Here is a 24362-nt window from a genome sequence, read left to right as displayed (position 1 = left end):
GCAAGAGGCTTCAACATCCCACTCCCAGCAATGGACAGATAATGGAAACAGAAACTAAACTGAGACACAGTTCAACTAACAGAAGTTATGGACCAAATGGATCTAACATATTTATAGAACAGTTCATCCTAAAGCAAAAGAATATACCTTCTTATTAGCACCTCACAAAACAGACTTCAACAGATAAAAGAAGACTGAAATAATCCCATGCACCCTATCACATGAAGCCAAACTAAGGCTGGTCTTAAATACCAACAAAAACAACAGAAAACACACAAAAACATGGAAGCTGAACAATGCTTTACTAAATGATAACTTTGTCAAGGAATAAAAAAGAAAAAAATTAAAGGCTTTTTAGAATTTAATGAAAATGAAAACACATCATACCAAAACTTATGGGACACAATGAAAGCAGTGGTAAGAGGAAAACTCATAGCTCTAAGTACCTCCAAAAAGAAACTTAAGAGAGCTTACACTAGCAGCTTGACAGCACACCTGAAAGCTCTAGAACAAAAAGATGCAAATACACCCAAGAATGTTTAGATGGCAAGACATAATCAAACTCAGGGCTGAAATCAACCAAATTGAAACAAAAAGAACTATACAAAGAATCAAGAAAACCAGGAGATGGTTCTTTGAGAAAATCAACAAGATAGATAAACCCTTAGCCAGACTAACCAGGAGGGCACAGAGACAGTATCCAAATTAATAAAATCAGAAATGGAAAGGGAGACATAACAACAAAATATATCTTAAAATAACTATTCTGTTTGTTGAATATTAACACTTGAAAATATTAAAATCATTTTCTACAAAATAAAGAAAGAAAGAAAGAAATGTGGAGTGTGACTGACTGTCTGCCTCAAACAACAGTAGTAGATGAATCTCAGAGTCCAGATGGCCAGTCAGTCTATTTAAACCTGTGAGCAGCAGTTTCAATTAAACACCTTGTGTCAAAAATACCATGGAAACTGTCAAAAGAGACACTTGAAGTAGACCTCTGGCCTTGACATGTGCATGCACAAGCAATTGCAATGATATATTCACGCACACACACACAGAGACACACACACTCACATATACATGCACATGTATAAGTAAAATGGATTTTTTCTGTCAGTGTAAGTACGATATACTCCCAATACTAAAGACTAATTTGTGGTTTAATTAAATTTTGACATTTTTTATTTAAAAAGATCAAACTTGCTGGGCGGTGGTAGCACACACCTTTAATCCCAGTGCTTGGGAAGCAGAGGCAGAAGGATTTCTGAGATCAAGGCCAGCCTGGTCTACAGAGTGAGTACCAGGACAGCCAGGACAACACAGAGAAACCCTGCCTTAAAAAAACCAAAAAATAAATAAATAAATAAATAAATAAATAAATAAATAAATAAATCAAACTTTGGAAGAACTAGATCCTTCAACCAAAATAAATAAATAAATAAATAAACAATGATTTCATGAAATTCCTAGGCACATGGATGAAACTAGAAAATATCATCCTGAGTGAGGTAACCCAATCACAAAATAACTCGCATGTATGCATGCACTAAGTGGATATTAGCCCAAAACCTCAGAATACCCAAGATACAATTCACAGACCACATGAAACTCAAGAAGAAGGAAAACCAAAGTGTATATGCTTCAGTCTTTCTTAGAGGGTGAACAAAATACTCAAGGGAGGAAATACGGAGATAAGGTGTGGAGCAAAGGCTGAAGGAAAGTTCATCCAGAGACGGCCTCACTTGGGAAGCCATCCCATATACAGTTACCAAACCCAAACTCTATCATGGATGCCAAGAAGTACTTGCTGACAGGAGCCTATCATAGATGTCTCCTGAGAGGCTCTGCCAGAGTCTGACAAATACAGAGGTAGATGCTCACAGCCAACTATTGGACTAAGCTTGGGGTCCCCAATGGAGCAGTAAAAGAAAGGACTGAAGGAGAGATGAAGGGGTATGCCACCCCACAGGAAGAACAACATCAACCAACCAGACCCCCCAGAGCTCCCAGAAACTAAACCATCAATCAAAGAGCCATGGAGGGACCCATGGCTCCAGTCACATTTATAACAGAGGATGGCCTTGTCGGGCATCAACAGGAGAGGCCCTTGGTTCTGTGAAGGCTCTATGCCTCAGTGTAGAGAAATGCCAGGGCAGGGAAACAGGAATGTGTAGGTTGGGGAAAACCCTCATAGAAGCAGGGGGAGGGGAGTGTGATAGGGAGTTTCGGGGGGCTGGGAAAAGGGATAACATTTCAAATGTAAATAAAAGAAATATACAATAATTTTTTTAATAAAAAAGTATTTTTAAACACAGAAAAATAAATTGAATTGAAAACAGTAAAGTCACAGAAGTAATACAAGAGCTGCTTCTCTGAAATATCAATAAATTTTTGTAAACTTCCAGACAAACAAAAAGCCAAACATAGAGAAGATAAAAATTAATAGTTGAAAAGAGTCATAACTACTGATAATTTTAATAAAAATGAAATAATACAATGAAAAATTAATCACATGCAGAAAAATTTATAATGTAGACAAAATAGAACAATTCCTAAAAAGACACAAATTATTCATACTAAAATTACCGTAAAAATTGGATAATCTGAATATCTTTAAACCTACTTAAGGAATTAATTTTAAAAATTTGTTTTTAAAAGTACCAAGCCAACTAGTCCTCTTGGGTGAGTTTGCTTCTGTTTGTTCTAGAGCTCTCAAGTGTGCTGTTAAGTTGTTAGTGTACGATCCCTCCAGTTTCTTTACCAGGGCACTTAGTGCTATGAATTTTCCTCTTAGCACTGCTTTTATTGTGTCCCATAAGCTTGTGAATGATGTGCCAATATTTTCATTGAATTACAGGAATTCTTTAATTTCTTTCTTTATTTCTTCCCTGACCAAGTTATCATTGAGTAGAGAGTTGTTCTGTTTCCTTGTGTATGTGGGCTTTCTGTTGTTTTTGCTGTTCTTGAAGACCAGCCTTAGGCCATGCTGATGTGATAGGACAAATGGGATTATTTCAATCTTCTTGTATCAGTTGAGGGTTGTTTTGTGACCAATTACATGGTCAATTTTGGAGAAAGTACATTGAGGTGCTGAGAAGGTGTATTCTTTTGTTTTAGGGTAAAATGTTCTGTAGATATCTGTTAAATCCATTTGTTTTATAGCCTCTATTATGCCTCTGTTTAGTTTCTGTTTCAACGACCTGTCCGTTGGTGTGAGTAGGGTGTTGAAGTCTCCCACTAGCATTGTGTGGGGTTCAATGTGTGTTTTGAGCTTTAGTAAAGTTTCTTTTATGTATGTGGGTGCTCTTGCATTTGGGGCATAGATGTTTAGAATTGAGATTTTTCTCTTTGTGTATTTTCCCCTTGATGAATATGAAGTGTCCTTCCTCATCATGCTCAATAACTTGTGGTTGAAAGTCTATTTTATTGGATATTAGGACAGCAACTCCAGCTTGTTTCCTGGGAGAATTTTCTTGGAAGACCATTTTACATCCTTTTACTCTGAGATAGTGTCTATCTTTGTTGTTGACCTGTGTTTCTTCTATGTAGCAAAATGTTGGATCTTGCTTGCATATCCAGTCTGTTAGCTTATGTTTTTATAGGTGAAAACACAAACAACACAATAAAAAAATGGGGTATAGAACTATACCAAGAATTCACAACAGAGGAATCTTTAATGGCTGAGAGGCACCTAAAGAAATGTTCAAAGTCCTTAGTGATCAGAGAAATGCAAGTTAAAACTACCCTAAGACTCCACCTTACACCAATCAGAAAGGCTAAGATCAAAACCTCAGGTGACAACACATATTGGTGAGGATGTGGAGAAAGTGGAACACTCCTCCATTGCTTCTGGAATTACAAACTGGTATAACCACTCTGGAAATCAATCTGGAATTTCCTCAGAAAACTGGATGTTCCACTATGTTCATAGCAGCCTTGTTTTTGATAACCAGAAGCTGGAAACAACCCAGATGTCCCACAATGAAAATGCATAGAGAAAATGTGGTTCACTTACACAATGGAATACTACTTAGCTATTAAGAATGAGGACATCCTGAGTTTTGCAGGTATATGGAAGGACCTAGAAAATATCATCCTGACTGAGGAAACTCAGACCCAAAATGATATGTATAGTATGTACACAATAATAAGTGGATATGAGCCCAAAAAAGGACAGAATACAAAAGATACCATCCACAAAACTCAAAAAGGTTAACAAGCTGAAGAACCCAAGTGAGAATGCCTCAATCCCACATGGGAGGGAGAAGAAAGCAACCACAGGTGGGGGAGGGAGGGAGATACCTCAGTGGGAAAGGGGACAGGGAGGCTGAGAGGGGAATTTGATCAGTTATTGGATGGGGAAACAGGACTGAAGCCCTGAGGGCCAAGAGAAAGAATGGAAACAGGCAACTTCAAGAGGTAATAGGTGGGGGACCCTCTAGAATGTACCAGAGACCTGGGAGGTGGGGGACTCTCCAGACTCAAAAGGGGGACTTTAGATAAAAAATGCCCTATAGTGGGGAGAGGGAACTTGGAGAGCCCACCTCCAGCAAGAAGACAAGGCATCAAGTGAAGAGATGGGATTGCCATCTGTACTGGCTAGTTTTGTGTGTCAACTTGACATAGGCTGGAGTTATCACAGAAGGTAGCTTCAGTTGGGGAAGTGCCTCCATGGGGTCCAGCTGTGGGGCATTTTCTCAATTAGTGATCAAGTGGGTAGGGCCCCTTGTGGGTGGTGCCATCCCTGGGCTGGAGGTCTTGTGCTCTATAAGAGAGCAGGCTGAGCAAGCCAGAGGAAGCAAGCCAGTAAAGAACATCCCTCCATGGCCTCTGCATCAGCTCCTGCTTCCTGACCTGCCTAAGTTCCAGTCCTGACTTCCTCTGGTGATCAACAGCCATGTGGAAGTGTAAGCTCAATAAACCCTTTCATCCCCAACTTTCTTCTTGGTCATGATGTTGTGCAGAAATAGAAACCCTGGCTAAGACACCATCCCACAGTCAAAAACTCTGACCCAGAATCGTTTCTATCTGTAAGAACTGCAAAGACAAAAGTGGAGAAGAGCCTGAGGAAAAGGAGGTACAGAGACAAGCCAAAATGGGATCTAGTACAAGGGGAGGTCCCAAGGCCTGACACTCTTACTGAGGCTATGGAGTGTTCACAAAAAAAAAAAAAAATGGTCCTATCATGACTGCCCTCCAAAAGACCTAACTAGCAGCTGAAAGAGTCAGTTATAGATATTTACAACCAACCAATGGTAAGAAGCTCCTGTCCACTGTGGCTGAATTAGGGGAAAGCTGGAAAAAGCTGAGGAGTGACTCTGTTGGAGGACCAGCAGTCTTAATTAACCTGGACCCCTGAGATCTCTCAGATCTGAACTACCATCCTGGCAGCAAACACCAGCTTATATGAAGCCTCCAACACATAGACACCAGAGGACTGTGTTCAGCCAGTGAAGATGAACCTAACTCTCAAGAGTCTGAAGGCCCCAGAGTGGAAGATCTGGTGGGGGGGTGGCTGAAGAGGGGGACTTCCTTGTGGAGACGGGAGTAAGGGGATGTACAGAATGTGGAACAGTCAGGAGTGGACTGAGAAGAGGATAAAATCTGGAGTGTAAAAAAATTAAATTAAAAAAATTAGGAAAATGGAGGATAACAGAGTTAAGAGCATTTAAACCAATGGGCCCTTAACAGCCTGGATTTCCTTTATTGTCTTTACTACCATGATTGTGGCCTATAATAATTGACTTGAAAAATTCCTTTTTCACAATTCCCTTGCATGAACAAGATAAGGAATATTTTGCTTTCAGTACCTACTCTGAACAATAGTGGCCCAATGAAAAGATATCATTGGAATATATTTCCACACTAAATAGTCCAAAATGTCAACATTTTGTGCAACAAAAGAAACAATAAAAAGCCTACAAACTCATGGAAACTGAACATCTCCCTACTCAATGATGACTGGACCAGAGAATAAATAAATGAAAAACTATGTAGAATTAAATGAAAATGAATATAAAACATAGCCAGTCTTATAGGACACAATGAAAGCAGTGCCAATAGGAAATTTCATAGCATTGAGAGCCTTCATAAAGAAATTGGAGAGAAATCATACTAGCAACATAAGTACATGCCTGAAAGCTCTAGAACAAAAAGAAGCAAACATAGCCAAGAGGAGTAGATCACAAGAAACAATCAAATTCAGACCTGAAATCAAGAAATTAAAAACAAAGAGAATGATACAAAGATTCAAAGAAACCAAGAGATGGTTCTTTAGAAAAAACACAATAAACAAATCCTTAGACTAATAAAGGCAGAATGACTATATCTAAATTAACAAAATCAGAAACAAAAAGGGAGTCATAACAACAGACATTGAGGATATCTAAAGAAAGACTAGCTCTTATTTCAAAATCCCGTACTCCACACAATTCGAAAATCTAAATGAAATGGATGATTTTCTTGATAGATACCATATACCAAAGTTAAATCAAGATCAGGTAAACAATTTAAATAGTCCTGTATCCACTAATGAAATGGAAGCAGTCTTTAAAGCTCTTGCAACCAAAAGAAGTGCAGGGTCAGATTGTTTTAACACAAAATTCTACCAGACTTTCAAAGAAGAGCAACCCTGATACTCCTCAAACTATTTAACAAAATAGAAAAAAAAAGTGCATTGCCAAACTCACTGTATAAGGCCCCAGTTATCTTTCATACCTAAACAATACAAAGACTCAATCAAGAAAGAATTTCAGACAAAATTCCTGTATGAATGATGATGCAAACATAATAAAATTCTCACAAACTGAATCCAAGAAGTCATCAAATAATTCATCCACCATGATCAATTAGGCTTCATCCCAGGGATGAAGTGGAAATTTCTTTGGAAACTCAGTTGTGTCATTTGATGTTTTTCTGGAAGCAGACACATAAGAGCATGTTTTGTTGAAACAGAGACACAAGACTGCATGTGATATTTTGCTGGCATAGATGTTTGAGAGGGTGTGTGATGTTTGAAATGATTAGAAAAGAAACCTCAAGAACAGGGAGGTAACACTCTTGCATTGCTATGCCTTGCATTGCTGGTCTTTGCCATGGAATGCTTTGTTGATCTTCACTAGTCTTTACTTTATAGAGAGAAATGCACCAAAGAACTTCTCATAGTATTCCAACTGATTCTTGCCTCTTCCATTGACTCAGTTCAATTCAGTGGAGCCTTGCAGTTTCTGCTGGATTGAGCCATGGCTACCAATTCATGTTTGGTGTTTGCTATTAGATTGGACTGACTGTTGGTACTGATTTGTGTTTGGAGTTTGCTGTAGGACTGGACTGCTGATATCATGACAACAAAGATTGGAATCACCCCTATAGAACTACTTCTAAACAGGTCAACAACCCCCTTTTTCTATTAACCTTCTTTCTCTGCTACCTCTGGTAGGTGGGCTATAAGAGAGGTTAAAGCATTTAATAACTCTGATTAAAGGAGGTTTTTAAAAAGCTACATGCCTACACAGGGAAGCATGGATGGTGCAATATAGAAAATTTTATCAAAGTAATTCACCATATAAGCAAACTGAAAGGAAAAAACACACGATCATTTCATTAGATGCTGAAAACGGCCTTTGACAAAATCCAAAACTCCTTCATGTTAAAAGTCTTACAGATATCAGGGACACAAAGAACATACCTAAACTTAATAAAGGCAACATACAGCAAGCCAATAGCAACATCAAATTAGGGACAAGACAAGGCTGCAGACTCTCTCTCTTTCTATTCAATACAATACTTAAAGTTCTAGCTAGAGCAATAAGAAAACTAAAGGAGATCAAGGGGGTAGAAACTGGACAAGAATAAGTCAAAGTGTCGCTATTCACAGATGATAGGATAGAATATGCAAGTGACCGCAAAAATTTCACCACTAAACTCCTGTAGGTCATAAGGATCTTAAGCAAAATGGCTAAATAAAAAGTTAACCCAAAAGAAATCAAAAAATCTTCATTTATAAAAATGATAAATGACCTTGTGGTTTACACCTGCACCCAAAGCAGACCCAGGGCTCTGGCTTCTCACCCACTCCTACAACACCCAGAAGAAGCATGACTCCCAAGACTTGACACACCCAGGATCACATGTGAGGTCACAACATCTGCCCCAATACCTGGTATAACTGAGACCCACCCCCAGGACCCAGAGGATACAGGAACCTCTGCCCAGCCAGAGTCACACATTCCTTCCAGTTTGCAGCTGCACCTGGAGCAGGCGCAGGGCTCTGGCTCCTCATGGATTCCTATAACACACAGAAGAAGCTTGATTCCCAGGAGCTCTGAAACACCAGGATTTCAGGATATCAGGATCCCATAATCACAGGATCACAGAGACATCTAGAATCTCAGAAGTTCTGACATGACCTGGATCACAGAAGCACAAAATCACAGGCTCATAGGAGAGAGGAGCTCTAGTTAGAGACAGCAAGGCCAGTTAGCACTAGAGATAAATAGATGGAGAGAGGCAAGTTCAACGACAAAAGCAACAGAAATCAATGCTACTTGGCAACAGCAGAACCCAGTTCTCCCACCACAGCAAGCCCTGAATATCCCAACACACCTAAAGAACAAGATTCAAATCTGTAATCCAATCTCATGAATATGATGGAGGACTTTAAGAAAGACATAAATAACTCCCTTAAAGAAATACAAGAGAACACAGGGAAACAAGTGGAAACCCTTAATGAGGAAACAAAAATCTCTTAAAGAAATACAGGAAAACACAATCAAACAGGAGAAGGAATTGAACAAAATCATCCAGGATCTAAAAATGGAAATAGAAACACTAAAGAAAACACAAAGGGAGACAACCCTGGAGAAGGTAAACCTAGCAAAGAGAGCAGGAGTCACAGATGTAAGCAATCATCATGAACAGAATGCAAGAGGAAATCTCGGGAGTAGAAGATACCATAGAAGACATTGACACAATTATCAAAGAAAACACAAAAAACAAAAAGCTCCTATCTTAAAACATTCAAGAAATCCAGGACACAATGAAAAGACCAAACCTAAGGATGATAGGTATAGAAGAAAACCAATACTCCCAGCTCAAAGGGCCAGCAAACATCTTCAACAAAATTATAGCAAAAAACTCCCCTAACCTAAAGAAATAGATGCCCATAAACATACAAGATGCATACCGAACACCAAACAGATTGGACCAGAAAAGAAATCCCTCTTGTCACATAATAATTAAAACACAAAATACACAGAACAAAGAAAGAATATTAAAAGTGGTAAGGGGAAAACATCAAGTAACATAAAAAAGCAGACATATCAGAATTACATCACTTCTCAACAGAGAATCTGAAAGCCAGAAAATCTTGGGCAGATGTCATACATACCCTAAGAGAACAAAAATGCCAGCCCGGGCTACTATACCCAACAAAACTCTCAAGTACAATAGTTGTATAAACCAAGATATCCCATGACAAAACCAAATTTACACAATAGCTTTCCACCAATCCAGCACTACAGAGGATAATAGAAGGAGAATTCCAACACAAAGAGAGAAACTACACTAAAGAAAAAGAAAGAAAATTAATCTTCTCACAACAAATCCAAAAGAAGACAACCACACAAACGTAATTCCAACTCTAACAACAAAAAGAATAGGAAGTCACAACCATTGGTCCTTAATATCTTTCAACATCAATGGATTCAATTCCCCAATAAAAAGACATAAACTAACAGATGGATATGTAAACAGGAACCAGCATTTTGCTGCATACAGGAAACACACCTCAGTGACAAAGAGAAACACTACCTCAGAGTAAAAGGCTGGAAAAAATTTTCAAGCAAATGTGTCTCAACAAACAAGCTAGAATAGCAATTCTAGTTTCTAATAATAGACTTTCAACCAAAATTATAAAAAAGATGAGGAAAGACACTACATACTCATCAAAGGAAAAATCTACCAAGATGAACTCTCAATTCTGAACAGCTATGCCTCAAATGCAAAGGCACCCATATTTGTAAAAGAAACATTACAAACATACCCTACTATACCCAACAAAACTCTCAAGTAAAATAGATGTATAAACCAAGATACATGGAAGAAACATTACAAACATACCCTACTATACCCAAGGAAATGAATAAAATGGTCCAAGACAAAAAATGGAAATAGAAACAATAAAGAAAACACAAATGGTGGTAAATCTGGAGATGAAAAACCTAGGAAAGAGAATAGAACTGTAGATGCAAGCATCCCCAACAGAATACAAGAGGTGTTAGAGAGGTCTCAGGCATAGAAGATAATATAGAAGGAATAAATACATCAATCAATGAAAATGTCAAATGTAAAAAGTTCCTAAATCAAAACATTTGTGTTTTCTTTATTGTTTCTAATTCCATTTTTTGTCTTGGACCATTTTATTCATTTCCTTTGCCTGTTTGATTGTATTTTCCTGTATTTATTTAAAGGAGTTTTTGTTTCCTCTTTAAGGGCTTCTACCTGTTTGATTGTGTTTACTGTAATTCTTTAAGGAAATTATTTATATTTTAAAGCCCTCTTTCATCTTCATGAAATGGGATTTGAGGTCAACAGGCGTGCTCTTTAGGTATGTTAGGATATGCTGGGCTTTCTGTAGTAGAAGAGCTGGATTCTGATGGTGCCACATTGCATTGTCTTCTATTGATTTTGTTATCATGCTTGCCTTTCTCCAATTGGTTGTATGTAGTGTTGGCTGATTTCTTAAGTCCATGTGAGTAGTAAGCCTCTGTGACTGGTTGTCCAGGTTAGCTGCAGGCCCCCCTAAAAGGCAGGCAGAACTGTGGGTTGAGGTTTCTGGTATAGATCCACCATTTCAGGTGGAGGTTTGGACTGGAAGGAAGATGAAGCTTCAATAGGGATGAGCAGAGTTCATCGCTGCTGGGCTTGCTGGGATCCCAGTTAGCATGAAGGCTGGTATGAGGGTCTCTTGCCTTGGAGTTCCCAGTTGGAGCAGGCCTCTAAAGATAGGAAGAGATTCTCTCTCTCTCTCTCTCTCTCTCTCTCTCTCTCTCTCTCTCTCTCTCTCTCTCTTTCTCTCTCTCTCTTGTTCATTTTGAGACAACATCTCTCAGTACAACAGCCCTGGCTGTCCTGGAAATTACTCTGTAGACCAGGCTGGCCTCAGACTCAGAGATATGCCTGCCTTTTTCTCCCTTTGCCTCCCAAGTGCTGAGATTAAAAGTATACACTACCACACCTGGCATTCTTCTTTCATTCTCTATGTTGGTTATGAGGATCAAACTCATGTTGCCAATGAAAGTGTAACTCTGCCTTACCTACTTTACCTACCAAGATATCCCCCCTTAGTCTGTGTTTATTTTTGAATATATATCAAAATATTTTTGAACATATATTATTTTTGAAAATATATGTTCATAGTAGATGTTTAACATTTTTCTGAGACAGATCTACTTTGTGTAGCCCTAGATGTCCTGGAACTCACTCTGTAAAGCAGGGTAACCTGAACTTAGAAATTCACCTGCCTTGGGCTCCTGAGTGCTAGGATTAAAATGTGACACTATGTGACAAATTTATATGTGACACTGTGCCCTGATGTTTTAATGCTATTGTCTTATGATTTGGATGTTTTGTCATTATTCAGTTTGCTTGTTCTTTTACTTTCTTCCCACATGACTTTTATTTTCCCTTTTTGTAACCTGGCTGTTACATCTGGAATATTGATCCTCACATCTTGAAGCATAGGCCAGGAACAGTACTGTGTATCTGACAAATGGCACTAAACATTCTTCAAACCACATGACAGCTCTTCACAACAAATAATTACCATTTCAAAGTGTCAATCACCATGCTTTCAAGAACATTGAAACTGGTGATTTATTTTTTTCATTCTACTATTTTTTTTTTACTTTTTTATACTCCATATTTTATTCTTAACCCTGACCCACCTTTGACTGCTCCATATCACATACCTCCTCCCTACTCCCATCTACCTGTGGATATCCCGACTCCCCACCCCACATGATCTCTAATTTTCCTGGGGCCTCCAGTCTCTTGAGGGTTAAGTGCATCATCTCTGAAACACAGACCCAGAAGTCCTCTACTGTATATGTGTTGGAGGCCTCATATCAGTTGGTATATGCTGTATGTTTGGTGGTCCAGTGTTTGAGAGATCTCGGGGATCCAAATTAATTGAGACTGCTGGTCCTCCTACAGGATTGCTCGTCTCCTCAGCTTCTTTCAGCCTTCCCTAATTCAACAACACAAGTCAGCTGCTTCTATCCATTGGTTGGGTGCAAATATCTGCATCTGACTCTTTCAGCTGCTTGTTGGGTCTTTCAGAGGGCAGTCATGAGAGGTCCTTTTTTGTGAGCACCCCATAGCCTCATTAGTAGTGTCAGGCCTTGGGTCCTCCCCTTGAGCTGGATCCCACTTTGTGCCTGTTGCTGGACCTTCTTTTCCCCAGGCTCATTTCCATTTCCATCCCTGTAATTCTTTCAGACAGGAACGATTATGGGTCAGAGATGTGACTGTGGGATGACAACCCCATCCCTCACTTGATGCCCTGTCTTCCTGCTGGGCATGGACTCTATAAGTTCCCTCTCCCCACTGATGGGCATAAAAAAAAATAAAGAACACCCAAGATACAGTTCACATAACTCAAAAAGGTCAATAAGATGAAGTGCCCAAGTGAGGACACCTCAGTCCCACTTGGGAGAGAGAAGAAAGCAATCACAAGTGGGGAGGAAGGGAAAGTGGGATGGGGGTGGTGGGGAGAGGGGAACTTGATCTGGTATTGGGTGAGGGAAAAGGACTGAAGCGCTGAGGGCCAGCAGAAAGAGTGGAAACAGGCAACCTCGGGAAATAGGAGGTTGGAGGGACCTCCAGAATGCACCAGAGACCTGGGAGGTGAGAGATTCTCAGGACTCAAAGGAGGGGAGAATCTTAGATGAAATTGGTGACTTATTAATACAACATTCTCTGGAAGACATTCTCAGTGCTCTGCATCTTAAGATTTCTGTCTTTAATAGCTGGTGGAAGCTTGAATATTTCTAGTCTGTGTGAGTTCTCTAAATTATTTTACTTAGACATTTTTAGCTATTATTTCCATGGTTTTATGGAATTTCACTCAATGCATATGCGAATTAATATTCAATCAAAGATTAGAGGAGACTCCACTGCTGATTCCTAGGGCCCTTCCTGTGCAGGTCTTACTGCTGGGTTCTCTGCAAGTTCTATTTTTCTGGACCTCTGTACTCTGACTTCTGCCTCTTCTGTACAGTGAGGTCGCTGGGTTTTGTTATTTTTCTTCTTCCTATGTAGCAATAGAAATTGCTTCCAGGTGGTGAGATAACGGCAATTTTAGGTTTTGTCTTATATGTCTCCTCTTTCCCCTCTCAACTATTATTGCAGTTTTATTATTGGTTATTATGGAAGAACTAAAAAAAATCATAAATTGTTATGTATCCTGCATAATATCTATCATATTTATTTCTTTTAACTAAAACTTTTTATTAAAGACAACATACAAACATACTGTCATAAAATCAGAATCTGTTTGAACATTTGTTTGTCTATATTTATACTTTCTATATTTATACTTTATATGAAGTATAGTTCTCAGGAAAAACATGCAATGATGGGGGATATGTACAGAGGGTCAGAAAATTGAACAGAGGTATATAGCAATGGGGATGTGAAACTGAGGGTAGCCACCAGAAAGTCCCAGATGCCAGAAAAACAAGATGCTCTCTGGACCTAACAGAGATGGCATTAGCTGAAATACCCAACAAAGGGGAGAGATAACCTGTAGAGACCATATCCACAGGTACAGCCTCTGGTTACAGTATGGGGCTACCCACCCATCCCAGAAATTTTAACCCAAATTGGTACTGTCTAAAGAAAATACAGGAACAAAGAGTGGAGTAGAGATGGAAGAAAAGGTCATCCAGAGACTGCCTCACCTGAGGATCCACCCCATTTGCAGACACCAAACCCAGACACTTTTGCTGATGTCAAGATGTGCTTGCTGACGGGAGCCTGATATAACTGCCTCCTGAGAGGCTCTGCCAGAGCCTGTCCAATACAGATGCAGATGCTTGTAGTCAACCATTGGACTGAGCACAGAGACTCCAATGGAGGAGTTACAAGAAGGACTGAAGGAGCTGAAGAGGTTTGCAACCCCATAGGTAGAACAACAATATCAATCAATCAGACACCCCAGAGCTCCCAGGGAGTAAACCACCAACCAAAGAGTACACATGGAGGGACCCATAACTCCAGTTGCATATGTAGCAGAGGATGGCTTTATCTGGCATCAGTGGAAGGGGAGGCCCTTGGTCCTGTGAAGACTTTATGCCTCAGTGTAGGTGAATGCTAGTGCAGTGAAGTGGGAGTGGGTGAGTGGGTGGGTGGGGGAACACCTTCATAGAAGCAGGAGGAGGATGGGATAGAGGGTTTGTGGTGGAGAAACCTGGAAAGGGGATAACATTTGAAATGTAAATAAGTAAAATAATCAATAAAAATAAGGAAAAAAGGCACAGGCTAACCTACTGATACTTAAACAGGATACATCATCTGATGCATACAAGAAACACATTTCAGCAACAATGATAGACACTACCTCAGACTAAAAGGCTAGGAAAAACTTTTATAAGAAAACAGACCCAAGAAACAAGCTGAGTAGCCATTCTAACATCTAATAAAATAGGCATTCAACCAAAATAATCAAAAAAGATAAAGAAAGATACTTCATACTCACCAAAGGAAAAAATCCACCAAGATGATATCTCAGTTATGAACATCTATGTCCCAAATACAAGGGCAACCACATTTGTCAAAAAAAAAATTAAGTAAAGCTCAAATCACACATTTACCATCACACAATAATAGTAGGTGACTTCAATAAACTACTCTCATCAATGAGTAGGTCATCAATATAGAAAATAAAAAGAGAAAGAATGAAACTAAAAGATGTTATGAACCAAGTGGATTTAACAAGCACAAAGGAAGCCTCAAGAAAATTGAAATAATACCTTGTATCTTATTATATCACCATGGATTAAGGCTGGACGTCAACAACAACAGACACAACAGAAAGCCACATACTCATGGGAATTTTACAACTCTCTACTTATTGATAATGTAGTCAGGGAAGAAAGAAAGGAAGGAAGAAAGAAAGAGACAGACAGACAAGCAGACAGACAAGAAAGAAGGAAGGAAGGAAGGAAGGAAGGAAGGATTCTAGAATTCAATGAAAATGTAGGTACAACTTACACAAACTTATGTGACATAATGAAAACAGTGCTAAGAGAAAAATTCACAGTATTAAGTATATTCATAAAGAACTTAAAAAGATCTCATGCTAACAACTTAACAGCACAACTAAAAGCTCTAGAACAAAAAGAAGCAAACACACACAGGAGGGGTAAAAGGTAGGAAATAGTGAAAGTCAAGGCTGAAATCAATCAATTAAGAAACAAAAAATACATTACAAAAAATCAAAACAATCTAAAAGTTGGATCCTTGAGAAAACCAACAAAATGGACAAACCCTTAGCCAAACTAACTAAAAGACAAAGAGACATTATCCAAATTAACAAAATCATAAATGGAAAAGGAAGATGACAACAGAAACTGAGGAAATTCAAAATATCATTAGGTCTTACTTCAAAAGCCTATTCTCCACAAAAGTGGAAAATTTAAATGATATTATTATTTAGACAGATTCTACATACCAAAGTTAATTCAAGATCAGGTAAACTATCTAAATAGTCCTATAACCCCTAAAGAAATAGAAACAGTCATTAAAAATCTCCCAACCAAAAAAAAAAGCCCAAGGCCAGATTGTTTCAGTGCAGAGTTCTACCAGACATTCAAAGAAGAGCAATACCAATACTCTTCAAACTATTCCACAAAATAGAAACAGAAGGAACACAGGCTATTCATTCTATAAGGCCACAGTTGCTATAATACCGAAACCACACAAAGATTCAACAAAGAGAACTTCAGATCAATTTCACTTATGAGCATCAACACAAAAGTACTCAATAAAATTCTTGTAAACCAAATCCAAGAACATGTCAAAAACATAAGTCATCAGGATCAAGTAATTTTCATTCCAGGGATGAATATGTGAAATCTGTTAACACAATCTACTATATAAACAACTGAAAGAAAAATGACATGATCATCTCAGATGCTGAAAAAGCCTTTGACAAAATCCAACACCCCTTATATTAAAAGTATTGGAGGAATCAGGGAGTCAAGGCACATACCTAAAACATAATAAAAGCAATATACAGCAAGTTAATACCTAGAATCAAATTAAATTGAGATAAACAAAATAATTCTATTAAAATCAGGAACAAGACAAGGCTGCCCACTATCCCACTATTTATTAAATGTAGTTCTTGAAGTTCTAGCTAGATGAATAAGACAACAAGGAGACCAAGGAATAAAAATTGAAAAGGAAGAAGTCATAGCTGATATCAAAAAAAGAAAAAAGAAAGAAGCCAAGGTATCACTATTTATGAATGATACCATAGTATACATAAGTGATCCCCAAAATTCTACTAGAGAACTCCTACAGCTGATAAACAACTTCAGCAAAGTGGCTGGATATCAAATTAACTCAAAGAAATCAGTAGCCCTCCTTTATTAAAGTGATAAATGGGCAGAGAAAATAATTAGGGAAACAACACCATTCACAATAGCCACAAATAATATAAAATATCTAGATGTAACTCTAACCAAGCAAGTAAAATACCTTCACAACAAGAAATTCCCTGAAGAAATTGAAGAAGATGTCAGAAGACAGAAAAATCTCCCATACTCATGGATTGGTAGGATTAACATAGTGAAAATGGCCATCTTACCAAATGCCATCTACTGATTTAATGTAATCCCCATCAAAATTTCAATAAAAATTTTCTACAAGCCTTGAAAGAACAATTTTCAATTTCATATAGAAAGACAAAATCCCAGGATAGTTAAAACAATCCTGAACCATCCTGAATTGCCTGACAGTGGGGACATGGAACCTGAAGAGGCCATCTTCTGTAACCAGGCAGAAGCCCCAGTGGTAGGGTCAGGACACCAACTCACCCACAAAATTTCAACCCAAAATTTATCCTGTCTTAAAAAAAAATGCAGGAATGGAGCAGAGACTGAAGGAAAGGCCAATCAATAACCAATCCAACTCAAAACCCATCCCATTGGAAAGCACCAATTCCTGACAATATTAATCATACTGTTATGCTTACAGACAAGAGTGAAGCATAATTGTCGTCTGAGTCTCTACCCAGTAGAAGACTAAAATAGAAGCGGATACCCTCAGTCAAACATTAGAAAGAGGTCGGGGACACTTATGGAAGAGTTTCAGAGAAGGATTTAAAGACCAGAAGTACATGGGGCCCTGAGAGTAAGACTAACAGAGTCAACAAACCTAGATCCTTGGGAGCTATCATGGGTTAGATTGAGTCCGCAGCCCCCAGCACATATATAGCAGACATGCAGCTCAGTCTTCATGGCTTCCCTGTCTGGCCTCAATGGGAAGAGATTTGCCTAATCAGGCAGAGACTTGATTGCCAGGTTTGGGGATACCCAGTGGGGTTCAACCCTGTCAGAGGAGAAAGGGAGGGGGATTGAGGTGGGACTCAATGATGGAGGGACGGGGAGGAGGGTAGCATTTGGGATGTTAATTAATTAATTCATTTATTCATTCATTCATTCAAATAATAATAATAATTGGAAGAGGAGGGAGAGATAGAAGAAGAAGAAGAAGAAGAAGAAGAAGAAGAAGAAGAAGAAGAAGAAGAAGAAGAAGAAGGAGGAGGAGGAGGAGGAGGAGGAGGAGGAGGAGGAGAAAAGAAAGAAGTCCAGCTCAAAGGTCCAGAAAATATTTTCAACAAAATCATAAAAGAAAAATTCCCTAACCTAAAGAAGGACATGCCTGAGATGCAGCAGAGCCAAGGCTGGGACACACACTGCCTCCCAGGACTTCTTGGAATTACCTGTGAAGTTCACTGGAGAAAGAGCTTTTACACTACATTCATCAACTGTTAGCACTGTTCTTAAAGTCACAAAACAGATACTAATCTGCTATAGTTGAATCTTTCTGACCATTGTCACTACAATGGCTTCACAGTTTAGAAAATCCTTTAATAACAAGACACCAGCAAAAGACCTTCAGACCAACAATTTAGAGTTTATTCCAACTCATAGTTCTGGTGTGCAGGGGGCAGAAGACATCTATAACTCATCTAGTGCTCAGCTCAAGTTTTCCCCAAACAACAATCACTCCAAGACAAAGCAGGAGCTGCACAGTCTCTGGGAGATGTTCAAATCATGATTGCAGCCAGAAAAGCATAGCAAGGAGGAGATGATTTCTCAACTTGTCTTTGAACAGTTTCTCCTCACTGGACACTACAAGGACAACTTTGCTTTGGGAGAGAAGTGGAAATCCAGTGACAGAAACATGAGGAGATTCATGGAGAATCTGACTGATGAGTGCTTGAAGCTTCCTGTCATGGTCCATGTCTCCATGCAAGGACAAGAAGCTCTCTTTTCTGAAAACATGCCATTAAAAGAAGTCATCAAGTTTTTGAAACAGCAGCAATCTGCAACAAGGCCAACACCAGAGAATGCAAGGATGCCAGGAGACACCACACAAGAGATATTATCGGCCACAGGACAAGAAAATGGTGAAAATGAATCCAATACTTCTTAGAATTTTACCGAAGTAAATGTTAGTGATAGCTGTACTGGAAATGAGATGAACTCCCTTACCCAGAAAGAACAGTGCCCTGAGCATGAAGAGGAATGTGTTTCTTTTCAATTCCCTCAGGGTGCTAGAAGAGCAAGTCAAGGCAACTCTAGTCATCATGTAGAGTTTCTGAGTGCTCCTACTACTTCAGATGTCCCCATGGATGAACAACCAATAGATTTCTCCAGAATAAACATCTCTGAAGACAAGAAAGATTGCTATAACACTTCCAGGAATGCTACTCAAGTAAATAGTGCTGATCATATTCCCAGGAACAAGACAGATTCCCTTTCCACTAACCAGAGAATGTATCATCCTGAGCCTGAGGTGAGAGATGTTTCTTATGAGGTTCCTCAGGATTCTACAAAACCAAGTCAAGGAACATCCACATCCCTGCAGGAGTCTTCTTCTGAAAAAGTCCATCAGAAGGTCCCAGGGTCCCTCTCCAGGCCAGAGCAACCTACCTCTGGGCCTCTCAATCTTTGTAAAAATCATGAGGTAAACTCACCATATGAAAGTCATCAAAAGAGATTCTGTAGGAATCCCAAAACATACAAGTGTGAAGAATGTCCTAGGAGGTTCAAATATGCCTGTAACCTTTCATCCCACCAGAGAACTCACCTGAATAAGAAGGAATTGGTCTGTATCACCTGTCAGAAAATATTCAAACGAGTCTCTGACTGCCGAAATCATGAGGTCATACACAAGCCACAGAAGCCTTTTATATGCAGTACATGCAAAAGGTCCTTCAGCCACAAGACCAACCTAAAAGCTCATGAGAGGATTCACACAGGAGAAAAGCCTTATGCCTGTTCCCTATGTAGCCATAGCTTCCGCCAATCATCCACATACCACCGTCACCTGAGGAATTACCACAAATCTGACTAAACTATGGAACAACCTCAGCAGAGACTGGTAGGGGCTCAGTCTCAAACAAACAAGACTGTAGCTACTAAATTGTATTTACCCAATGAAGATATAACACGCAAAAAAAAGAAGAAGAAGGGCATGCCTTATAAAGGTACAAAAAGCTTGCAGAACACCAAATGAATTGGAAGAAACATAAAAGGAAGTTCCCTCATCATATAGTAATCAAAACACTAACCATTCAAAACAAAGAAGGAATAATAAAAACTGTAAAGGAAAAAGGCCAAGCAATATACAAAGGAAGAGCTATTAGAATTACACTCAGCTTCACAATGGAGACTCCAACAGCCAAACAGGCTTGGACAGATGTCCTGCAGACTCTAACAGACCACAGATATTATCCCAGACTACTCTACCCAGCAAAACTTTTAATCACCATAGATGGAGAAAACAAGATATTCCATGACAAAATCAAATTTAAACAGTATCTTTCCACCAATCCAGCCCTAAAGAAGAGGTTAGAAGAAAAATTCCAACTGAAAAAGGTTGACTCAAGTCATGAAAACACAGGAAAAAAATCTCACACCAACAAGATCAAATAAAGAGAAACACACACATGCACACTATGACCACTACTACAACCACCAGCAACAACAACAACAATAGCAACAACAAAATAAGAATTAACTGCCATTTGTCATTGCTATCACTCAGTATCAATGAACTAAGTTACTCAATACAATGATACAAACTAACAAAATGGATGTGAAAATGGGATCCACCCTTCTAATACACACAAGAAAAACACCTCAGTATCAAATATAAACATTACTTGATAGTAAATATTGAGAAACATTTTCCTAGAAAACACACCTAAGAAACAAACTGGTGTAGTCTCAAAAGCTACAAGAAAATTGAAATAACTCTCTGCATCATTTCAAAGCTGGACTTCAACAAAAACAGAAACAACAGAAAGCCTACAAATTCATGGAAAGTGAACAACTCTGTACTGAATGACAACAGTGTCAGGAGGGAGAGAGAGAGAGAGAGAGAGAGAGAGAGAGAGAGAGAGAGAGAGAGACAGACAGACAGACAGACAGACAGAGACAGAGAGACAGAGAGAGACAGAGAGACAGACAGAGAGAGGAGGAGGGAGGAAAGTAAGAAAGGAGGGAAGAAAGGAAAGAAAGAAAGAAAGGAAGGAAGGAAGGAAGGAAGGAAGGGAAGAAAGGAAGAGAGAGAAGAAAACAAAGGACTTCATAGAATTCAATGAAAATGAATGCACAACATACCAAAACTTATGAGACACAATGAAAGCAATGCTAAAAGGAAAGTTTACTGCACACATAATGAAAGTGGTACTAAGAAGAAAGTTCATAGCATTAAGTACCTTCATAAAGAAATTAGAGAAATCTCATACTGAAACTTAACAGCATACCAAAAAGCTCTAAAGCAAAAAGAAGCAAACACACTCAGGAGAAGTAGGTGGCGGGAAATAATAAAATGGACAGCTGAAATCAATAAAATAAAAACAAAGGGAACAATACAAATAATCAATGAAACAAAGAGTTGGTTCTTTAAGAAAACCAACAAGATAGACAAACCCTTATTCAATCTAATGAAAGATAGAGAAAATTATCCAAATAAAAAAAAAACAAAAACAAAAAGGGGGATATAACAGCAGACACTGGGGAACGCCAAAGAAATATTAGGTCATACTTTAAAATCTATGTTCAACAAAATTAGAAGATCTAAAAGAGATAGATACTTTCCTTGCTGGATACCACTTACCAAAGTTAACTCAGTATCAGATAAGCAATTTAAATAGACTAATAACCTCAAAAGAGACATAAGCAATCATTATAAGTCTCCCAACCAAAAAAGCAAAAAACAAAAACAAAACAAAACTCAGAGACCAACTGATTTAGTTCAGAATTCTACCAGACTTTCAAAGAAGAGCTAACGCCAATACTCCTCAAATTATTCTACAAAATAGAAATTGAAGGAACATTGCCAAATTCATTTTATGAGGCCACAGTCACCCTGACACCCAAATCTTGTGATTATTCAACAAAGAGAATTACAGACCAATATTCTTCGTGAACATAGGTACAAAAATACTCAATAAAATACTTGCAACCTAAATTCAAGGATACATAAAAAGATTACCTACCAGGATCAAGTAAGCTTCATCCTAGAGATGCACAAATGTTTAAACACATGAAAATCAATCAATGTAATCCACCATATAAAACAAAGTGTAAAGCTAAATCCGCTTAACCACCTCATTAGATGCTGAAAAAGTCATTGCCAAAATCTGATACTACTTCTTGGAGATATTAGGGATTATAAAATGGCATAGTTAAACATAATTGTGATAATTTGAAGCAAGCCTATAACCAATATCAAATTAAATGGAGAAAAATTCAAAACAATTTCACTAAAATCAAGAGCAAGACAAGGCTGTCCATTCTCTATATATCTATTCAATATAGTACTTAAAGTTCTAGATAGAGCAATAAGACAACTGAAGGAGATCAAAGGGATACAAATGGAAAGAAAGAAGTCAAAGTACCATTATTTGCAGATACTATGATACTATACATTAGCCAAAAACCCTACCAGAAAACTCCCACAACTGATAAACACCTTTAGGATAGTAGCTGGATAAAGGCTAACAAAAAATTCAGTGGCCCTCCTGAGCTGCAAGTAATATAAAATATCTTGGTGTAACTCTAATGAAGCAAGTGAAAGACTTCTATAACAAAACCTTCCAGCCTTTGAAAAACAAAATTGAAGAAAATATCGGAAGATGGAAAGATCTCCCATGCTCATGGATTAGTGAGATTAATATAGTAAAAATGCCCATCTTACAGCAGTCTATAGATTCAATGCAATTCTCATCAAAATTCTACACAATTCTTTACGGACTTTGATAGGTAATACCTTCATGTGGAAAAATCCATAACTGGATCTCAGTATGTAGAAAAATGCAAATGGATCCATATCTATCACCCTGCACAAAACTCAAGTCAAATTGCATCAAAGACCTCAATGTAAACCAGATAAACTGAACTTTATAAAATCCAGGTGAGCTTTTAAAAATCCTATATAATAAAAGAACTTCCAGAAGTATCACCATCCCTGATTTCAAGCTCTACTACAGAGCTACAGTAATAAAAAGTGCATGATGTTAAATTAACATGAAAACAGACAGGTTGATGAATATAATGGAATCTAAGACACAGATGTAGATCCATGCACCTATGGACATGTAATTTTTTATAAAGAAGCCAGATATACAGAATGGAAAAGTGAAACCATCTTTAAAAAAATGGTGCTGGTCTAACTGGATCTCAGTATTAGAAAAATGCATAAAAGTCATGTCAAATTGGATCAATGACCTCAATAGAAACTAGATAAACTGAACTTAATAGAAAATAAAGTGGGAGATAGCCTTGAGTGCATTGGCACAGGAAACAACTCCCTAAACAGAACATTAATAAGACAGGCAATAAGATCAACAATCAATAAATGATATCTCATGGATATGAAAAGCAAGGCAAAGAACAATGTCAGTAGGACAAAATGGCAGCCTACAAAATAGAAGAGCAGAGCAGATATCTAAAATATACAAAGAGTTTAAGAAACTAAACATCAGCAAACCAAATAATCTAATTTTAAAAATGAAGTACAGAGAATTTTTAACAGAAGAATCTCAAGTGACTGAGAAATACTTAAATGTTCGCCATCCTTAACTATCAGGGAAATATAAATCGAAACTACTTGAAATTCCATCTAATACCTGTCAGAATGTCTAAAGTCAAAAACATAAGACTTTATGCGGGCGAGGATGTGGAGCAAGGGAAACAGTTCTCCATTGTGGGTGGGAGTGCAAACTTGTACAACCACTAAGGAAATCAATAGGATGGTTCCTCAGAAAATTGGGAATCAGTCTACCTCAAGACCCAGTTATACTTCTTTTAGGCATATACCCAAAGGATGCATCATCCTACCACAAAGACATTTGCTCAACTCTGTTGACAGCAGCTTTATTTATAATAGCCAGAAGCCAGAAACAACCTAAAGAATGAATAAAGAAAATGTAGTACATTTACACAATGGACTATTACTCAGCTATTAAAAAGCAATAACGTCGTGAAATTTGCAAGCAAATGGATAGAACTAAAAAATATATATATCCTGAGTGAGGTAACCCAGACCCAGAAAGACAAACAAGGCATGTATTCATTTACTTTAGAGCTAATGGCTATACTGACTGACTTACTTTACAACCATTAGCTGTAAAGTAAATAATAATTGTGCAACAGTTCACAGCCTCGGGTGGCTAAGTAACAAGGAGGGCTCAAAGGGAAGACATGGATAGTCTTGAGAAATGGAAATAGAATAGAATTTGCAGGTGGATTCGGGGCAAGTGGTCTCTGTGGTCGAGTCAGGTGATCTCTGTGAGTTCAAAGACAGCCTGGTCTACATAGTTATGAGGAGTGAACCTGTCACACTTAAATAAAATAAATAAATAAATAAATAAACAAATTTCACTTGTAACCAAGTGTGGGGTATTGCACCTTAAGTGCCAGCACTCCAGAGCACAGACAGAAGAATCAAAAGGTGGTGTCCACAGGGGAAGTGGGAAAGGAAAATTTTAGTCAGGGTATAATATATGAGAGAATAACAGAAAAGAAAATAAATAAAAAGGAAAAGAACTAGGG

The 24362-nt window shown here is 38.3% G+C and overlaps 1 protein-coding gene and 1 pseudogene across 26 annotated transcripts in view; one reads left to right on the top strand and one right to left on the bottom strand.

Annotated features, from left to right (window-relative positions):
- The window catches only part of LOC116087034 (protocadherin alpha-4), a 245621-nt gene that overhangs the window by 135673 nt on the left and 85586 nt on the right, over window positions 1-24362 (bottom strand). The gene's annotated exons all lie outside the window — the stretch shown is intronic.
- On the top strand, window positions 18070-19653 carry LOC116087038 (annotated as a pseudogene).

The sequence above is a fragment of the Mastomys coucha genome, unplaced genomic scaffold (assembly GCF_008632895.1).
Source record: "Mastomys coucha isolate ucsf_1 unplaced genomic scaffold, UCSF_Mcou_1 pScaffold13, whole genome shotgun sequence".
NCBI lineage: Eukaryota > Metazoa > Chordata > Mammalia > Rodentia > Muridae > Mastomys > Mastomys coucha.
This window is presented reverse-complemented; position numbering and strand designations above follow the sequence as displayed.